General features: G+C 41.4%; 1 protein-coding gene and 1 pseudogene across 4 annotated transcripts in view; one reads left to right on the forward strand and one right to left on the reverse strand.

Annotated features, from left to right (window-relative positions):
* The window catches only part of ZDHHC15 (zDHHC palmitoyltransferase 15), a 279,992-nt gene that overhangs the window by 149,421 nt on the left and 114,146 nt on the right, over window positions 1–16,425 (forward strand). The window lies entirely within an intron of this gene.
* LOC143670776 (cyclin-J-like) lies at window positions 13,139–14,805 on the reverse strand (annotated as a pseudogene).

The raw sequence follows: 16,425 nt of genomic DNA on the forward strand, positions 1-16,425 counted from the left end.
AGATTTTATAGACCTCAGTCTGATTTTCCCAGGCTGGACTGGCCTCCTCTCAGGAGGAAAGAGTCACCTTCATCAGTTTGTCAGACATTCCTAAGAAGCCTCTAGGCTCTGCTTTTCCTATCTTGCCCAGCGTGTGGCACTTGTCTCCCTGTGGCTTCCCACAATTATAAAGTGATGTAGTGCTTTAATTTCAGCAGACTTTCCCTGCCAGGGGCATGGCTGAGAAAGAGGTGAGGTTGTAGGTTGGCATTACTTGCCTCAGTTTTCCAGTTCCTGTGGCCTGAATTCCTTGAAAGAGGAATTCCATTTGAGTTGGGCCTCACCTTTCTCTTGGGGAAGATACAACCTTTAGGGAATTAACTACTTTCACCTGACTAGTTACTTTGTCTCTCAGACAAGCTTAATTCCATCCTTGCATGGGGCACTGCTGGAGCCTGAGACGGCTTCCAATTCTATCTAATGAGCTGTTATGGAGTAGAAAAAAAGAATAAAATACCTTTTCAGAGCAGGACCCCACTTCTCAGGTGTGGTAATCAAGAGCTTAAGTTAGATCATGGGTTTCTGTATCTCTAGTCTCTATGTGCCCCATTTTCTTGGGGCCCAACCCTTTTTCAGTATTTTGTGCTGACCCAGCCTCATTTCTTTCCACCATCCCCTCCCCTCTCTGCTAGGACAAAAACTCCTAGTACTTTCAATGATTATTCCAGGTTTATCTGTGCTGGGGGCCTATTTTCAGCTGTCAGAATTTGCTAACTAATTCCACAACTAGAGCCTGGTTGAACCAAGCCCTTGTTGCTAGTAAAGTCTGTTTCTGTTCCCCTGTGAGTACCAGGCTCTCATGCCCATTGGGGAGGGGTGCCAGCCTCCATGCCTTGGGGGACTTACAGTTCTGTGTGGGGTCCCAGTTGGTCCACCTGTCCATACTGGTGTATGGTGTGTGTCTGGTCACTGACAAAGCCCCAGAAGTTGTTCTGTACTGTTCCTGGCTATTTACTAGGTGCTTGGAGGACAAACTAAATTCCATACCTCACTATGTCACCATCTTGCCCTCTCCCCTATGTTTTTTTTTAATTACTAGAATCAGTTTGCTAACATTTTGTTTCAGATCTCTGTATCTGTGTGGCCTCTAATTTTTCTCTTGTACTATACTTGTCTACTTTTTGAATTAATGCTTTGCTACCCTGAAAAAAGACTTGGGGACCATTCAGTCTTTTTCCATTGTATGAAAGAGTTTGCATAAGTTTAGAAATATTTATTCCTTGAATGTTTGGTAGAATTTTCATATGGAGCCATTCAACCTAGAATTTTCTTTGCAGGAAGATTTCTGAATATTAGTTCATCTACTTTCATTTTTATAGGTCTTTTCAGGTTTTTTATTTGTTCTAAATTCAGTTTTGTAATATTTTTTAGTAATTTGTTCTTTTTTGTTTGTTTTTGCCATAAAGTTGCTTATAATATCGTATTAGCTTTTAAATGCTATAGGAGCTGTCGTGAAATCATTTATTTTATCCCTGATATCAATTTTATGTGCCTTCTCTCCTTTATTCCCTGATTAATGTCACCAGAGATGTGTCAGTTTCATTAATCTTTTCAAATAAATTAATGTTGATCTTATCTATTGTATCTTTGTTTTCTATTTCATTAAATTCTGCTTTTATGTTCAAAAGCAGGATTTTATTGGAACATGAAAAATTGGAATTTATACTCTAAGGTTTATGTCAATGTTTAATTTCTTAAACTGCATAACTGCACTTAAGGTGGTTATGTTGGTGAATATCTTTGATCTTAGGAAATGCACAAGGCAATATTAAGTGTTCAAGGAGCATGAGGAATACAACCTACACTCGGGTTTTAGAAAATAGATAGATAGATATGGCACAAGTGGCAGAATGTTAAAATTGGTGGGTATCTGTGGGCTTCAGGTTTGTGGGGATCTTTGTATAAGCTTTGTATTTTTTAACTCTCTTGTTAGTTTGAAATGATTTCAAAATAAGAAGTTCTAAAGCAAGAGTAAAATGAGGAAAGAGCTTGTGAAATCACCAGTCCTACATTTCATTAAGATTAGAAAAATTCAATCTGCATTGGTCATATACTTAGAAAAACAAGAACCTACTTGGATTTTCAAGCCTCATATAGTTCAATTCTAAGAAACAATCATGATTTAGAACTCAGCAAGACTCTGAAAATCAGCTCAGAGATTTAAAAAAATACAGTAGTTAAATCCCTCAGTTCAAACTCAATCCTCTTGAATACAACTGTTTCATGAATATTTGGAGAGCTTTCATGAAATAATTTGTAATTTCAGACAATTATATCAGGCATCTACTCTAAACCAGGTCAGGATCTAAAGTAGAAAAAAAATGCAAGACATTTTCAGAGCCTCTAAGCATCAGCCAAATAATTGGTTTAAATTGACCCATGTGACATTAGGGAAAAATCACAAAAGGAGACAGTATTACAAGACTAGAGGGAAAATATATATGGCATAGAAAACAAACAGTAAAACTGCAGTAGTAAGTCATTCTCTATCACTTGAAATGTAAATGGATTAAACGCTGAAATTAAAAAGTAGAGATTGGAAGAATGGATATCAAAGCATGATCCAACTCTGTGCTGTCTACAAGAGACTCATTTTAGAATCAAAGATACAAATAGGTTGAAGGTGAAGAGATGAAAAATCTTATTTATGCAAATATAACAAAAAAGAGATCAAGTGGCTATACTAATAGACAAAATAGGCTTTATCAAATATTTTTACAACAAAGTGGAAATTGATTATTGATAAAGGGTCAATTCATCAAGAAGATATAATAATTATATACATATATACACCTAACAATAACACCTCCAAATATATGAAGCAAAATATGACAGAAAAGAAAGAATACATAGATCTACAATAATAGTTGGAGACTTTAATACCCCACTTTCAATAATGCACAGAGCAAACAGAAACCCAATAAGAAAATAGAGAGGACTTGAATAATAATATAAACCAACTAGCCCTGATAAACATATACTGAACATTCCATCCAACAACAGTGGAATACACATTCTTTTCAAGTACACATGGATCATTCTCCAGGATAGATCATGTGTTAGACCATAAAGTAAGTCTGAATAATTTTTTTAAGCAGATAGAAAATGTATTGAGAATACATGTAAAAGGACATGCAGGCACTCTCACAAAGACAGAGGTGAGGAAGGCAAAAGGCAATAGGCAATGTGGGATCATTTGCTTTAATAAATTTGCTTACGTACTCACCTCTCCCCTTTCTTTTTCAGGGTTTTCTCTTCCCCTCCCTTCTCTCCAGGTTGGTGCCTGGTGGTAGATTGTGCATTTGTTTGGGTTGGTTGGCCTCACCCTTCTCCATACACGACTCATTCAGGTGGGGTTCATTTGGCCTCAGATGGGCTGGCTGCTGTTAGGTGTTTCCCATAAGTGGGTAGTCCCAGCAGGTTGTCTGTTCAGGACATGGGCCCTTCTGACCTTGATTAACCATCCTTGTTCAAGGGCTCTGAAAAGGAAACTCATCAGGTATGAGGTGGGACAATGAAGTTCTGGGAAAGCCTTTATTTCAGGGAGAAACAGAGCCACCTAGGTAGCATTTCCAGAGAGAGAGAGAAATGGCTGCCCTGAGGTGGCAGGGGATAGGGTTTTTTGAGGCTTAGGGTTAGGGAGTTGGGGGGCAAAGTTTAGGCAGGTCTCTATTGGCTAATTTTCAGAAATAGGGGGCTAGGTTAACAGTTGGCAACTCTCCATTGGTAAAGTTTAAAATGTAAATGCTGCCTTAGGCATGCGGGGTTGTAAATTCCAGAGGGTGGATAGTAAGGGGAGTCTACACAGGAATACACTTGCCAGAGAGTGGAGGCTGAGTAATGGGAGGTTATTATAAGAGGGCAGCTGATGGAGGGTGAAGGAGACACTGGGCTGACATGGGTTGGGGTGAGAGAGGCTTTCTGAAATATTTGCCAGGGGTACGTTACATCCTGGGGGAAAGGGGTCCTGTCCTCCAGGCCTAACATTCCAGTCTTTTTGGTAATAGGGGGAATGGGGTGATGGTCTGTTTTCTGTAATTCCTTCTGGCTGAAATGGGGCATAATCATCTTAAGGGGAAAAATTTGAAGGGTGACCGGATGTGTCATGGGACAGGAACAAAAGTTGTTTCTGTTCCTTCTCGTATTGGGACACATCATTCACATATTCTTGAGTTATTGACTGGATGATTCAGTTTATGAACTGGGAGAGAAGCTGTAAGAGACAAGGGCCAAAGAAAAGAACTAAAATCAATATTAGTAATGGTGTTATAAGGGAAAGAAGCATTGATTTTAGGAGTGAACTGAAATAAGAGAGAAATGAAGTTAGCTGTGATTGGTTCTCATAATTAGCATCCCAGGCTTTTTAAATGATTTCTATGTTTTCTTTTTTTAATTTTAAGATTTTCTTCTACCTGTCCAGTTTTATTAACATAGAAACAACAGGTTTCATTTATGATTGCACAGGTACCTCCTGCAACCATGGTGAGAACATCTAATGCGCTCCTGTTTTGTAGAACAACTGAAGCTAGACTGTCTCCTGTTATTGATTATTAATAGCTTGTATGGTTGCATTTCAGGATAGTTGTAATATGAGGGCGATATTTAAAATTGACCATTCTAATAGTGGGATTCATACAAACCAAGACAGACTGCATAGATGATGTGTCTGATGCCAGGTTTTTCTAGAATAGGATTATCATGAACATGAAATCCAAATTCTGAATCTTCTATGAACTACCTTTTTCCAATTTTTGAGGTTGGAGTGAGCTTTTGAGAAAGGAACCTAGATTAGGTTATTTACCTGGAAGAGGCTATTTCTTGGTGTTTTAAGGTAGTGGTGTTAGGAATGATGGATACTATAGTACAGGTTCCTGAATAAAGGACTGTATATGCAGTGTTCCCACATAAGAAATAAAACCCAGTGCCTGCGAGCATCAGGACTGTTGAAGGTCCAGAGGGGATAAAGTATAAATTTGCGTGGGTAGAAAAGTTGAATGTTTGGATTCTGTCATACATTACATTTGGACATAGAGGCAAGTAGTGAGGGTAGGAGATATCAAAGGTTAGTTTTGTTTGACAAAGGAGGTTGCAAAAAAGGAAAGTAAAGAGATTTTTTGGGTCTGTCTTGAGGTTTGATTAAATCATGCACTTGTCCTGACTGGGTTCCCAGACTAAACAGTTCAGTTTGTTTATAAGAGCTGTTAAAACATAGAGCATCTTCACTATTCTAATTATGTGCATAAGGAGGGTTTTGTTAATGACTGCATCATCCTAAATGCTTTCTTGGTATATGTTGCTATGAATGCCACTGTAAGGTGATTGTATTGAAGGTGATAGTATAATCGCATGATGTAGGTGGCATATGTCTTAAATCAGCTGCATAGGGCTGCGAAGAGAGGTGTTTGAAGCATAGAAAAGGCTTATCTATTAGGACTGTAATTATGTCAATAGAATCTGAATGCGCTATAAGTGGAAAGTTTTCTATTCTGTTAATGGTTTGATGAAGAATAGATATACCTTCACTTTCTGGTACATTTTAGGGGAGTTTTATCATCCATTGGCCACTGAAGCCAGTATATTGTGGACAGACTCATAAGAGAGTTTCAGGGTTTAAAGGAAAGACAAACAGGGCTAGGATATCAGTGTGGATGGATTTTGGGCACATCCAGGAATTGGATCAATTTGGCTGCTATTTTCTGGATTGTTCCTGTAAGATGATGGTGTTCTAGTTTGCTAGCTGCTGGAATGCAACACACCAGAGATGGATTGGCTTTTAACAAAAGGGGATTGATTTTGTTGGTTCTTCAGAGGAAAGGCAGCTAACTTTCCACTGAGGTTCTTTCTTACGTGGGAAGGCACAGGATGGTCTTTGCTGGTCTTCTCTCCAGGCCCCTGGGTTCCAACAACTTTCCCCAGGGTGACTTCTTTCTGCATCTCCAAAGGCCTGGGCTGAGCTGCAGTGCTGAGATGAGGAATGCCGAGCTGCTTAGGCTGTGCTACGTTGTGCTCTCTCATTTAAGCACCAGCCAATTAAGTCAAACAGCAGGCACAGGCACGCCTCCTAGCCGACTGCAGATGTAAATCAGCAACAGATGAGGTTCACGTACCATTGGCTCATGTCCGTAGCAACAAAACTAGGTACACTCACCTGGCCAAGTTGACAACTGAATCTAACTACCACAGATGGTAAGTGCCATGATTTAGTTCGAGGTAGAGGGGTAAAAAAAGGGAACGGATTTGCTGCCACTGGAAGTCCTGGAAGGTGCCTTGGAGGAATTTGTCCAGCAAGAATGTCAGGAGTGGTTGCTTTAAAGACTCTGCAAGGTGAGGGAATAGAGAGAGAAGTTCACTGAGGAGCTGGAGGGGGATCTGGGGATGAAAGTCCATTGCTATGCAGCTTGGTTATTTTGAGGTCGGTCGGTCCTGTGTAGGTAAATTGATAGATTGGATTAGGAGGGTGGTAGAGCTTTATTCTGCTTAGGTGGTGCCAGGAAAAGCCATGGGCTTTTCAGCTAGTTTAGCAGCTTAGGGTGTTGCTAGGACTACTGTGTAAGCCCTTTCCCATGTGGGTTGAAGAGGCTTTGTGGGTTGCATGGTTTTAAGTAGGACAAGGTCTCCAGGGCTTATGTGGATGTGATATCGGGGCTTGGGAGGAGAATGTCTGCATGTTGGTGGAGAAGGGTTCTTAATTGACAGAACATGGAAAGGTAACCTCCCATGGGGGATTCAGGGGGAGGTAGGTTGCCTAGAGGAAACGAGGTCCGTACATACACTCGAATGGGCTGAGAATGGAGGGGAGTGCTCTGAGATGAGTGAGAGCAAGGGACAGGAGTTGTGTCCAAAGAGTGTGGAGTTCTGTTACTAGTTTGATAAGGTGTGTTTTTAGTAAGTGATTAGCTTCTTCTACTTTTCCTGAAGGTTGGAGGTGATGGGGGATGTGTAAGTTTCAGGTGATTCCTAGAAGTAGGGAGACTACTTGTGTGAGCTGTGAAATGAATGCGGGGCCATTATTAGATTGTAATGAATGTGGGATTCCAAGTGGGGAATGATGTCAGAAAGACAGAGATGGTATTGGCTGCTTTTTTGGAGCTTGTGGGGAATGCTTCAATCCATCCTGAAAATGTGTCAACTAAAGTGAGGAGATATTTGTATTTTTTGACTGGGGTCATATGAATATAGTCTATCTGCCAGTTCCACCCCAGGAGCCGGCCTCGGACTTGGTGAAGTTTTCCTCTGATTAGAGCTAGTGCTCCTGTGACGAGGTGGTCATGCAGATGTGGCACGTGGATGTGAAGTGACGTGACGGAGGAGGGTGGAGGGTGGAGGGCAGTGCAGGACAGGTTTTAGGAATGCTGTGAGTGGTTTTGGTCCTATGTGAAACAAGTTCTGGGGTTGAGTGAGGATGAATATGGCCTGAGAGTGAGGGAGGACTATACAGTTATTAAGTGTGAACCGTCCATGAGAAAATGGGAATTGATTAGTTATGTTTTGCGGATTTTCATCAGCTGAATAGTTAGGAGTGATGTGTGGGAATAAAGGGGTGATTGAGACTGGTGGGGGTGGAAGTAAAGCTGCAGATTTGGCAGGCATGTCGGTTGGCTAGGTTGTTTCCTTGTGTGACAGGGGATGGGAGCAATTGGTGGCCCTTGCAATGGATTAGAGAATCTCTGGAGGCGAGGAGAGCAGCTACAAAGAGTTTTTAAATTAAGGGTCCATTTGTGATGGGAGTGCCATTAACATTAAGAAATCCTCTCTTGACCCAGATGGCAGCGTGATCGCGTATTCTATGATATGCGTATTTAGAATCTGTATAGTTGTTTGTGGGAGTGTCTCCTGCAACCGCACGAATGAGGGCTATAAGTTCAGCTTTTGGGGAGGTTGTATTGAAGGGAAGACTTGCCTTTTCAATGATTATTTGTGGTGTTTGGATGATGGCATATCCGGCTATATGTTTTCCTTCAAGTGTGTATGTGCTTCCATCGATAAACCAGTATCAGGTGGGGTGGGGTAGAGCATTAAGAGAGATGTTTGAGAAAGGGTGTTGGGCAGTTTGAATTGTCTCAGTGCAGTTGTGTGTGATGGGGCCTGGAAGGGTAACAGGGTAGCCGGGTTAAGTTTAGTGCGTTTCCCTATAACTGTAATTGGGTGGGTGATAAAGGTGAAATTATATTCTTGTGCTTGGGAAGGAAGGAGAAGATTGAGGATTTTAGGAGAGGTTAGGTCATATAAATTGTGTGGGGTGCAGATGGTGAGCAGAGCTTAGAGTATAAGTTTGTCACCTTCTTGTGTAAGGATAGCTGCCACCAAAAGAGTTTGTAGGCATGCAGGCCAGCCTTTGGTAGTGGGGAGTAATTACCTGGAAAGATATGCTATAGGTTAAGGGAAAGTGTTATTTGTCTGGGTGAGTAATCCTAGGGTGATGTTATCAGATTCTGTGACATAGAGGACAGAAGGGAGATTGAAGTTTGAGAGAGAGAGAGATCAGGGGCTGTCATAAGAGCCATTTTAAAGCCTGGAAGCATTTGTGGATAGGGATAGATGGGTTGAGAGGTTCTGCTGGGTCTCCTTTGTGGCTCAGTATAGGGGGTGAGGAGTACAAAGTTGGGGATTCAGATACAAGAAAAGCCAGCAAGGCCTAAGAAAGAAAGGACTTCTTGTTTAGTGGCTGGGCAGGGCTTAGTGGCAATAATGGTTTTGTGCTGCATCATGATTGCATGGATAGTGGGGGGTAGTGTAAGGCTTGGTGTGCTGGTTTGAATTGATGTATGTACCCTAGAAAAGCCATGTTTTAATCCTAATCTCATTTTGTAAAGGCAGCCTTTCCTTCTAATCCTTATTCAATACTGTATGTTTGAAACTATAATTAGATTATCTCCCTGGAGATGTGATTTAATCAAGATTGGTTGTTAAGCTGGATTAGGTGATGACATGTCTCCACCCATTCAGGTAGATCTTGATTAGTTTCTGAAGTCCTATAAAAGAGGAAACATTTTGAAGAATGAGAGAGATTCTGAGAGAGCAGAGCAGAATGACATAGCCATGAGAAGCAGAGTCCACCAGCCAATGACCTTTGGAGATGAAGAAGGAAAATGTCTTTTGGGGAGCTTCATGAAACAGGAAGCCAAGAGAAGAAGTTAGCAGATGATGCCGTGTTCACCATGTGCCCTTCCAGATGAGAGAGGAACCCTGACCGTGTTTATCATGAGCCTTTCCAGATGAGAGACGAACTCTGACTGTGTTCACCATGTGCCCTTCCACTTGAGAGAGAAACCCTGAACTTCATTGGCCCTCTTGAACCAAGGTATCTTTCCCTGGATGCCCTAGATTGGACATTTCTATAGACTTGCTTTAACTGGGACACATTTTCTCAGCCTTAGAACTGTAAACTAGCAACATATTAAATGCCTCCTTTTAAAAGCCATTCTGTTTCTGGTATATTGCATTCTGGCAGCTAGCAAACTAAAACATCTAGGTAGGTGACCTGTGAGAGAATCAATTTAGCTATTGACCAAGAAATGTGGTACTCTTTTTGTGCTAGGAAGTTTAGGAGGGAGATTGTGGTGTTGACACATTCTGACTAAGAGGGGCTACAGTTTAGGAGGTCATCTACCTATGGTAGGATGGTACAGCTATTGGTTTTGAATTATATGAGATCTTAGAGCTAGAGCTTGCCCAAAGAGGTGGGGGGAGTCTCAGAAACATTGGGGGAGGACTGTCCAGGAGTAGTGAGAGGAATGATTAGTATCAGGGTCTGTCCAAGTAAAGGCGAAAAGTTTCTGGGACTCAGGGTGTAAGGGAATTGTGAAGGTGTCTTTGAGATCTAAAACTGAGAAACAGGTTGGGCATGCTGCGATTTTGGATGAGTGTATAAGGGTTGGGGACCACCAGGTGGAGGGGAATTATAGCTTTATTGATGGCTTTAAAGATAGAGATATTGGACCAGCTTGTATGAGCCATTACAGGAAGAATGGGGGTATTGCATGGGGAATGGGTTGGTTGGAATAGGCTCTTTGAAAGGAGCTTAAAAATTATTGGTTTTAAGGGACACAGGGGAAATGGGATATTGGGGAGTTGAAGGGAAAGAGGATTCTGTTTTCAATTTGTTTAGAATGGGGGTGTGATGTGGACTACAGTGGGTTGTCAGTATCCCATATTATGGGATTTACTGCCAGAGGGGGTGAAGATAGACTGCCTGTTTGGGAAGGGTCTGGGGCTTTGAGACCTGGGTGGAGGAAGAGACTGGCTGGTGGCTGGGTGTGTGATGGGAGTATGTTGATGGTGGCATGTAGGGTGGTGAGAATATCTCTGCCAAGTAGGTGTGTAGGGCACTGTGGTATGAGTAAAAAGGAATGCATGAAGAGGTGGCCCTTGAGTTGGCAAGCTAGGGGTGGGGTGCACCAGATGTGAAGGGGGTTCCTTCTACTCCATGACCTGAATGGCTGATATATTGGTCTGCCAGCATAAGCATTAAGAGTTGAATATGTGCCCTTCCCCATCCAAAAGAAAGGTAACAGGCTATCCTTTTATGAGAAGAGTTACCAGAGGTTTCTGGTTGTCAATGGTAATGGGGCCAGTTTTCAGCCTTAGGCCCCATCAGTCCTCATTGAGGATGCCCAGGAGGTCAATAGCAGCTTGGGAGGATGGCTGCAAACCTGGAGGGGTTCATGGACAGTCCATTTTCCAGTAATCTGCTTGACCACATAGTAGGCAAAGCCTGGTGGGTAGTTTGGGATTGGGGCATTGCTTTGTCCAATGTCCCATAGAGTTGCATTTGAAGCCGGGGCCAGGGGGAGATGCGTGGCCTGTCTGGCTAAGTTTTTTGCTTGCTGGTGGCCTAAAGGGCTGTAGCTATCATTTGAAGATTAGCTCTTTTCTCTTCTTTAGTTTCTGCCCATTTTTTTAAATTTAAGTAGTGTTTATTTAATGGACTTTTGCTAAAGCCCTTTATATATATCGTTAATCATTCACAGTGCACATTTAATGATGCTTTTCTCAAAAGAAAAAAATACTATCTTAAAGACTAATTAATAAGTTAAAACAAAACCCATACAACTCCCCACCCCTATCCCCTAAAGCTAGCAGTTGTGAGTTGTTGTATTTATATTGAAACCTAAAGTTTTAAAATAGTTCTTGTTCTCCTAAAACCCCAACCCACCTCACCCTGGGTATGCAGCAATAGCAGCCAATTATTTTATTCTACCTACTGCCCCCCCCAACAAATCAATCCAGTGTTCTTTAGCTTTTTGTAAATATAAATTGGGGAAGTGTTATTAATAAGCTTTTTAAAAAAGACATATTCTTCTATAACAAGAATGACATTTAAATCAATCAATAAAAGCACTTGACAAGACATTAAATTACCATAGGCACCAGTTGTTTCAAGTTGGGATCTCCATCTCAGTATCTTACATTCATAGTATTATTGAGATAGTTAAAATACTGAAAATGGACTCCAGGTTGCTGGACTCTGAATGTGAAAAATAGATTCTCTTTTGAACCCATTTTCCCCAAAGCACTTCAAGTTTTTTTGGAGGTAAAAATTACCAACATCCAATTAGCAGCCTGCTCTAAAGAGGAAGTGATGATACTTTCAGAACACAATTTTCATGCTTGAAAACTGCCATGAGTGTTTTTCTTACCTGTGTTTTGTTGTTGTTGTTTTACGGTTTTATTTCGTCTACCAGTCTAATAAAGCCACATCATGCTGTATATATTCTAAAATAAAAGTTATCTCCCTTTTAAGGAAAGGATTTTTCTCTAAGAATTCATGCTGGCAGAAGCCAACCACTGACACTCCTCCACGGGAGCCATCCAGATCAGACTGTTACTGTGTTGAGCCCCTTTCCTCACTAAGGAAAGCCACTGGCTTTATTGCTGAGACCCCCCACTGCATACTCACATCTTTCTAATAAGCTTGTCTTCAATGCATGTTATGGAAGTCACATACCTGCCATGCAGATTCCCTTCTATTCAAGTGCTATCTTTAAAAAAAAAACACAAACAAAAAGACACACCTTACTTTTAAATCAGAATGCTTCCCTCCACCAAATCTCCCTTCTCCCACAGATAAGAGCACAATGCATACACAGTTTATTACACTGACTTTTTTTTTTTACTTTTAAATTTTATTCCCCCAAACTCTTTACCCTGAAATTGCCCTTGCTGCTATGACTGTTGCTGTTTTCACTCATTACCAGGAGAGTGAAATATCCCAGGGCATTTCTGGGGCCAATTCAATGAAAGTGGCTACTGAAATTTAGTAGTCAGTACCTTTGCCTGCTTAGACTGACTAGATGGGTTCAAATGTTGCTCATAACCTGTAACGCCTGTCTTCCACATAATGTAACAAAGTGCTGCTCTAGCACAACCTGGGAACTACCCCTGGCCATGCTCCACTCCAAAATAAACCTATGGAACATTATTCTAGTATTGACATTTTACAGTACGCTTTCCTTTGAAAAACCTTTTTTTAGAGTGATATCAAATCTGGGTATAGATTATTGATTCCACTGAGAAATGCAAAATGTATATATGTATTATGAATCATATAAGCTGCCATTTCATTCATTCAACGCTACAATGCTATGTTCTCATTTGAAAACACATCCTAGTAGGAGCATCTTAGCCTACAGTTAAGTTGTATAGTTCATATGATAACATTCCCAAAGCATGTTGCATTACAATTAAGTGTTTCCAAGTAGTATGAATTCCCTGAGCTAAAGGTATTTTTTTTTAAAAGTATCTTTAGATTTGAGGCTGATCACTTAGGGAAAAACCAAAAAATTATAACCATGATTTTAAGATAAGAGATCTACTCCACCCTTCATTTTTGTATAAAAATCCAGATACTACACTATTTGTGATAGGAAATTATACAGAATCATTTAAAAGTTTCTTTTTTTTACTGTTCATATTGGTATAGTATATAGAAATTTATGAGTTTAAATTTAGTCAAAAATTCATCTGTAGATCAAATATATAACTCAAAACTGCAGAATAAAAAAAGGATTTTTTCAAAAATTAATACTTTAACTTTCTTTCATAAAAGACTGTTTCGGAAGTCCACAGATAAACATCAGACTTTGACATGGATGCCAACATTAGGCCAGAGCCCACAATAGGTCAAATCTCAATATGGTAAATTGGCATCTGTCTAAATTTTCTGTTGCATTGAATATTTTTGAAATATTTGCACCATCATCTGGGACTTGAAAATCTTTGTCATACAGGGATTTGTTGTAATGGGATTTGACATATACACTATTAAAGTGTTTGTTCAGTCCTCCAGGTATTCTTTCAGGTGCACTGAAAGGGATATTCAGTTTCCTGGGACTGATATCTGAATTGTTTTGATGCCATTTGGCTCCCTTTCCTTTTGAAGAGTTTAAATAAAGCTTGCTCCAGAGCTTCAAGTCACAAAACAGACTGGGGTCAGGTATTACCTTCACCTTTCAAAACATGGAGTAATTCAAGGGTAATGTTCATTTATCCAATAATTCCAGGTATAAGAAACACTCAGACAGGGCTTGACTTCTACTGGTATCACTACTGACATCCCAGCACTAGCCTGCACATGCCCAAGGCCCTGAACACTAGTTTGAAAGCCAGCAGGTCATGTCTGTAATGTGTAAAATGAGGTGTGTATGGTAGCTACAATCTGTTGACAGCTTGCTTGTTCTGGTGCAGGATGATGATACTGCAGTGAGGTCTGATGTGCTTGATGGAGATACTGAGGTTACTGAAAGTGAAGTAGCCTCGAGAGCTGGGAGGATGTCTGGAACACACTTAGTCATGCGGACAGGTCCAGCCTGTCCCCTCTGTTTGTTTGCTTCTTTCACATCATTATCATGATCTATCAATAGTCATTCAATGCACTGCACTAAGAAATAAGCAGTAAGACGATGCAGTCTTGTAGGCCACATTGGAGAAAGACAGTATAATTCTCAAAGAAGACACACATGCAGCAGCTTGCAAATATACTTCTAGGAAGTAACCTACATACTTGGCCATGTAGAGTTTAGTTTTTTCCAAACAATTCATTGGCCAGCCATCATGAAGATCTGTTTCATGTACTGCTTTGGAGAGATAATACTCAATGAAATGGGCAGCTGTCAGAAGGCAGAGGTTTCACTGAAAGGTTTCTAATAATAATAGTTCCATATATAGCAAATTTTGTTTTGTTAGTACTAGATTCAAATTAGTCATACAGCCCAGGCTGTATGTTCCCTGCCTGTGTTCCAACTTAGGCACACTATCTTCTTTTTCTTCAAATTTACATGCTAGAAGCAGACAAAGTGCAACTAAATGTAGCTCTTGGATAGAGATGTCGTAGCAATCCATAAGCAGGTGCAGCAAATAGACAGTAAGATGCCAGGCAAAAGGGCAGAGCATGAAGCGATTGCTCACAATGGCAATCAAGTCAGCAAAATATCCCCTGAGACTTTGCTGAGGGGACTGGCCTTTGTAGGAGGGCAACTTCAGCTCCTTTTCTGGCGTGGAAACGAGTGGGTGAAGAACGTGACTAAGCTTCCTTGGCAGCTGAGACTGATAATAATTGGCACAAGACACCGAATGGGAAGATCAGACATCAGAATTACCTTGTACTGAAGCGCTTGATGAATATCGGAGGCCAGCTGTCCTCGCCACCACTGCCCCTCCAGCTCCATGGGCCCAGGTGGCAGGCCGAACCAGATGCTACACCCTCAGTCAGGAGCCATGGCCCTCACAGCCCCAGCCCTGCTGGCGTACAGGGGGGTGCCGGCCCTGCTCATGCTGCAGCCAGTGGGTTGCCAAGCGCCGGCCTCAGCTTGGAACCAGTGCCGAGAAGCTCCCAACGCCCATTGTTCCACCCAGTTTTTAAAAACCTTAAAGGCAGCAGCCATTAGATCTTGTTGTGAGGTGAGGGGACCCTCTTCAAACTTTTTAATTTTGTGCCTTATATCTGAGGTAGCCTGGGAAATGAAACAGGAATTTAACCACAATTACCCCTCAGGTTTTCTGGAGTAACACATGTGTGTGCAAGCAGAGCTTCTACAAGCCCTGGCCATGATTTGGGCTGGGTTCTCATCAGGCCCCTGAAAGACTTCTTTAGGTTTATCAAAATTAATCATTTTTAGGGAGGCTTTTTCAAGACCTGCAAGGATGCAGGTTTGGAAGTGATTACATTTTTGTATGCTGAGGGATTAATTTGATATTGCCAACTGGGATTTACTCAGGTCTATTGCTTGTTCCCCGGGAGGGTTGATGCAGTCTGTGGTGTGTAAGGTGTCTTCGTGTTGTCAGGCCGCCTGCCAGACTCTTTTCCTCTCCTCTGGAAGTGAAGTGGAGGTAAGAATCATGTGGAGATCTTGCCAGGTATGATTATAAGATTGTAAAAGGAATGTAAATTCTTTAATATATTGAGCAGGGTTAATGGAAAATGGACCAAGATTTTTCTTTGTTTGGGACATATCTCCTAAAGAAAATGGGACATGTATGTGGACTATTCCTTCAGTACCAGCTACTTACTGTAGAGGCAAGAGGTGTTGGGGAGGGTAAGAAAGTAAATGGCTGTGACATGTGAGAGAGCAGGTTTCAGAGGGAGTCAGAGATGGTGAGGTTTGACGGCCGGTTTGAGAGAGAGTTGGAGGGGGAGGAGTTTGAGAGTTGAACTGGAGGAGGTTATTTGCCCTGTTGAATTAAATGTCTGTTAGAAGGAAGGGCTTTATCGGTGAGGTCAAAATCATCAGATTGACTAGGGCTAGGGGGAGGATGCTGTTCTGATGGGGCTGAGGGAGGAGTACAGGCTACAAGGATATGATAGGTTGAGCAAGAGGAACAAAGAGATGGACACGAGTGGAGAGAAAAGAAGGCCTGAACATATGGAACTTCACTCCATTTTCCAGTCCAATAAATGAAATTGTTAAGATCACAAAGTATTTTAAAATCAAAGGTCCGATTCTCTGGCCACTGTGAATTATTGTCTAGTTTATATTGTGCCCAGGCAGTATTGCAATAGAAGATGAGATGCTTAGGTCAAATTTGGTCCCCATAACCTAAGATTATCTATTGTTTACATAGGCATCCTAGGGGGGTGACCATTGAAGGAAGGGAGTGCCCCGTGCCTATGTCACCAACATAAGAGAAGAAAAGGTTTCCTTAGAGTTGGGTGTTTCCCAACTTAAAAGAAACCAGAGAAAGTTTTCCTCAAAAGCTGGGTATCCCCAAATTCAAAAGGAACCTGACAGATCAGAGTGGTCCCTCAGAGAGAAGTCAGCATCCTGGGTTCAATCTGGAGACTAGGTGCGCCCTCATCTAGAGGGATTTCTGGAGCTGTGTCGGAGCCCAGTACAAAGAATTTCAAGAACAGACAAGAGTCCAATGAGCCGGATAGGGACTGGATGGCAA

Source organism: Tamandua tetradactyla, chromosome X, assembly GCF_023851605.1.
Source record: "Tamandua tetradactyla isolate mTamTet1 chromosome X, mTamTet1.pri, whole genome shotgun sequence".
NCBI lineage: Eukaryota > Metazoa > Chordata > Mammalia > Pilosa > Myrmecophagidae > Tamandua > Tamandua tetradactyla.